The sequence below is a fragment of the Condylura cristata genome, unplaced genomic scaffold (genome assembly GCF_000260355.1).
Source record: "Condylura cristata isolate star-nosed mole 26May11 unplaced genomic scaffold, ConCri1.0 scaffold00024, whole genome shotgun sequence".
In the NCBI taxonomy this organism is placed as follows: Eukaryota; Metazoa; Chordata; class Mammalia; order Eulipotyphla; family Talpidae; genus Condylura; species Condylura cristata.
In genome coordinates, this window is record NW_004567125.1 from 33,847,409 (window position 1) to 33,852,553 (window position 5,145).

Sequence of the window (5,145 nt, forward strand, 5' to 3'; positions counted from 1 at the left end):
TTATTTCTGATTTGATTTTTATTATTTCTTGTCTTCTGCTGGCTTTTGGGTTATTTTGTTGTTCTTTTTCCAATTCTTTAAGGTGGGACATTAGGAATAAATCTATTTTTTAAAATGACTTTAGCACCTAGGTGGTACCATTTTCTAACACGGGGAATACCAGAAAGGCACTAATGTGGGCCAAATCAGTTGAACATGTCTTTAGTTTTAGTCTTTCCTGAAGGTCACAAGTCTGAGGAGGGCAAAGCCTTTTTCCAAAGCTGTTTGGAAACCATGCAAAGTGACTTCCAAAAATGTTGACCAAACTGCCCACCTCCTGGAAGCCTTAGGTCATTTTAGCCAATGACTTTGGGATAAAAGCAACCATTCAGGGAGTCCCCTTAACTTTGCCATGCCCCAGCAGGAGAGACCTTGTTTAAGTTATCCACTGTTGTATAACCAACAGTCCCAAAGATGAAAAGAAAGCAATAGTTTAGTATAATTGTCTCATGATCCTCAGGGTTGGCTGGCTTCTCACTTAACAGCTTTCATGCTGGAGCAGAATCACCATGAGGGCTTGCTTATGCTTCACAAGCCGCTGGACAATAGGACCGCAGCTGGGGCTGTCAGGTGGAGCAGAATGGAGGGGTCCGTCCTACTCCTTGGGCTTCCTTCCAGCATGGCACCTTGGTTCCAAAGGCCATGCCCATGAGAGAGAACCAGGAGCATGTTTCAGAACATGCAGACTCCAAAGTGGCATTGTACTGCATGTACCAAATGCTATTGATTACAAAAGTCACAAAGGTGCACCCTGGTTTGAATGGAGAGCGCAGAGAATCCGCTTCATGGTGAATGAATGGAAGGACACATCTAAGTTGTAGAATATGAGAGAGTATTACAGCTACCTTTGGAAATTGCAATATGCCATGGTCATCTTTTATCACATATTGATAAGGTCAAATGGTCAAATACTGAATATACAAAGTAATATTTTAAAATATGTATACCCCCAATAAGATCTCAAATATTATCATCATCCTTATTCTCCTCTCAAGGTAAAAACATTCTTAGAATTTGATCTGTTATCATATGTGTCTCTATACCCCTAAGTAACATTTTATTAGTGTTACCTGTTTTGTACTTGATACAAATGGATTCCTAATGGCAGCAGCATCTATGACTTGCTTTATTCACTCAGCAATATGATCTTATGATTCATCCATATTGTTCATTTTCACTGCTGAGCAACCAATACCCAGTAATTTATATAGTTAGTGGCCTGTTGGTGGAAAATGCAAAGATTTCCACTTTGGAGGCTGTATAGTCAATGCTTCTTATGAACACTTTTGCACATATTTCTCAATAATCCTGTGTAAGAGTTTATCTGGGGCACATCCAGTAGAATGAGTTAATGTTATGTGCCAAAGTGTTCCCCAAAGGCATTGCTCCAGCCCACACCACCACAGTGATGTGTGTATATTCCATGGTTTCACATGCTTATCAGCATTCAGCATCATCAGGCTTCTGTAATGTGTTCTTTCCCAGGCCAGAAACATGGCAATGATGTGTCATTCCTCCCTGCTGGAACATCCCAACAAAGAAATGTGTTAGCATTTTAGTTATTAAGAAGATGTGATGTCCCCCAGGAAGCCTCCTGTGACCTTCCCTCTCCATGCTGATTGCCCTCTCTGTGCTTCCTTCTTCCACCATAATTTTGTGGAGTTGTGGTTGACACCAATGTAAAATATGCAGACTCTAGTATAGTGTAGAAAATACAAAAAGACATTGCAGCTTCTGGAGAAGGGACCTAAGGATGGAGGTTGGCAGTAAGCACGAGACCGTCCCTCAGTCACACAGATGCCCTCATCTAGGCCATTATTAATCACCATGGCCAAATCTACACACAAATTAACACAGTATGCATAGGTTACATAATACATGCATACTATGTAGTATATATACTGTACACAATACGTGTATACATAATAGATACCTATTGTAAGCAATATATATTTCGCATACATATTCCAATGTACTTAAGTTACATATGATACACATTTATATGTAAATTTTCCCTCTTCCATAAGTTGTGTGTGTATGTGTGTATTTACCTATATATATATGTGGGTGTGTACATGTATATAACAAATACATTTAAACAAAATTTATTGAAGAAACTTCATATAACTTGCCTATTAGTAGGAAAAATTTTATCACATTTTAGAAAAATACATATAACATGAAAGTTACTACTTTAGCCATTTTTAAATGTCGAGTTCAGTGCTGTTAAGTGAATTCTCATGGTTGTGCCATCATTACCACCTCTATCACCAGCACTGTTTTCATCGCTCCAAATAGAACCTCTGTCTCCATGAAATATTCACTCCTCAATTTTTTAAAAATTCATTTGTTTATGCATACAGAATTGGGGTACAGGCCAGATGTCCAGAGATTCAGGGCAGTGAGAGGATTCACCAGAGACAGAGTGGGGAGCAGAATAGGCAGATCAGCTGAAATGCACTGCTGAGGGGAGCAGCGGGAGAGACTGGAGAGGTCTGCTGCACCTTGTGGGTCATCTACCTGGCTGGGGATCAAATTCATGGTGAGGCTAGCTTTGTAATGCTGCGCTTTAACCTGTTGTGCCACCAGAGAGGGCCCATATTCACTCCTCATTTCTTCCACTCCCTCCAACCCATCATTCTACCTTCTGTCTCTATGGATTGACTCTCTAGGGACTGAGGTAGTCATACCCTTCTTGTCCTTTGTGATTGCCTTATTTCACTTAACATAATGCCTTCAAGCATCCATGCTGTAGAGTGTGCCAGAACATCCTTCTTTTGGAGACCAAGATAGTCCACTGTGTGAATATATCACCTTTATTCATTGATCAGTGAATAGGCTTGGCCACTGTCAATAATGCTGCAATGAACACAGTGTTCAAGGGTTTGCACCAGTCCATACAGAACAGCAATGTATGTATGTTCCAACTACTCTATTCAAGTCAAATATCTCTTTAAGTTCTTGCTTTTGATTTTGGAGGATACATATCCAGAAGTGAATATATATAGTAAAAATATATGTTCTGGCTTCCTCCAGAGGCATGGTGACATAGTGATTTTAAGATTTAAGATTTTAAGGTTAATCTATATAATTACTTTTTTTTTTAAGATTTATTTATTTGTGCATACAGAATTTGGGTACAGGCCAGAGGTACAGGGGCGGTGAGAAGCTTCACCAGAGACAGAGTGAGGAGCAGAACAAGCAGATCGATGAAGTACACTGCTGAGGGGCGCAGCGGGCAGGTCAGGAGAGGTCTGCCGGGCCATGTGGTCACCTCCAGGGCAGGTGGAGATCGAACTCATGCGCAAGTGGCTTTAACTTCTTAATGCTGTGCTTTAACGCGCTGCACCACCTGGGTGGGCCTATAATTACTTTTTTAATGTTATTTAACTTTTCATTGAGATATAATTGACATGTAATGTCAATTATTATATGTTAATGTTTTATTAACTATTAGTGTACCATAGTCCTTTCTTATGTTACCATAATGGATGTATACACATCATATGCTACACACACACTGAGTATATGTCACATACTATATAATATTATGTAATGTGTGTTCTATGTAATGTATGTTACATATTATTGGATAATATAATAATCTATGTTGCACTTTTTTAAAAGCAACCATACCGGTTTTCACAGTAACTGCACCATTTTACATTCCCACCAACAGTGCACAAGATTCAAATCTGTATCTTTGTCAACACCTGCAATGTTATGTGAGTTTTTTTTTTTATTTATAAGCCACTTTTTTTTTAAAGATTTATTTATTCTGCACACAGAACTGGAGTACAGGCCAGAGGTGCAGGGGTGGTGAGAGGATTCACCAGAGACAGAATGGCGAACAGAACAGGTAGATCCATGAAGTACACTGCTGAGGGGAGCAGTGGGTGGGCCAGGAGAGGTCTGCAGCCATGTGGTCATCTCCTGGACCGGGATCAAACTCACACTGAAGCGGCTGCGGCCAGCTTGCAGTGATGCATCCTAACCCATTGTGCCACCGGGGAGGGATTATATAAGCCATTCTAATGGGTCTGATCACTCACTTCCAATAAAAACTACATTCACATGTTTAAAATTCAGAAGAAAGAAGACATAGAATGGTCAAAGAGCATATGAAAAGATGTTTAGCATCATTAGTCATCCAGGAGATGCAGGTAAATTCAGAAGGATACCAACAAAAGGGCTGAACCACATCACGGCTGGGCAAGTATGTGGAAGAAGTGGAGCTTCATAGATTACCAGAGAGATGAAATGTTGGCACAAACACTTTGGGATGGCAGTTTTGCAGTTTCTTAGGAAGTTAAATATGCACTTATTGTGTTGTCTGGCCATTTCATCCCCAGGTACTTAAGCAAAAGGAGACTAAGAAACCATATGTTTATTTGAAATTAATATGTGACTTTTAGTAAACAGAGTATTATCATGATGGCCAAAAATGGGACATCAAAAATCCATCAATGACCACCCTGGTGGTGCAGCGGTAGTTAAAGGATAACACTGAGAAGCTAAAGCCACTTCAGCATGAGTTCGATCCCCGCCCCAGAGGTGACCCACATGGTGCGACAGACCTCTCCTGACCCACCCGCTGTTCTCCTCAGCAGTGTACTTTGTCACTCTGCCTGTTCTGCTCCCCACTCTGTCTCTGGTGAATCCTCTCATCTCCCCTGAACCTCTCGCCTGTACCCCAGTTCTGTATGCACAAATAAATAAAATCTTTAAAAAGAAAAAAGTCCATCCACATGTGATAAATGATGGCCCAACCATTGTAGTAACACCAAGGCATTAAAAAGGATTGTGGTACCACGAAAAGTAATACAGAGTTATATGTCAATTATATCTTAATAAATTTTAAAATACTTTTAAAAATGAACAATACAATTACATGTAATATCATAATGACTCTCTAAATCACTGCATGAAATGGGAGAAGCCAAACATCAAAAGCTATACACTCTATGATCCCATTTACTTTAACTTCTTGAAAATGCAATCTAACCTATAATGATAGCAGTGATAACCTGGGGTAGGTGAAAGAGGGTAGGTGGAAGGAGGGGCAGGTTGACAAAGGGGCACAAGAAAACTTCTGGTCACTACGAA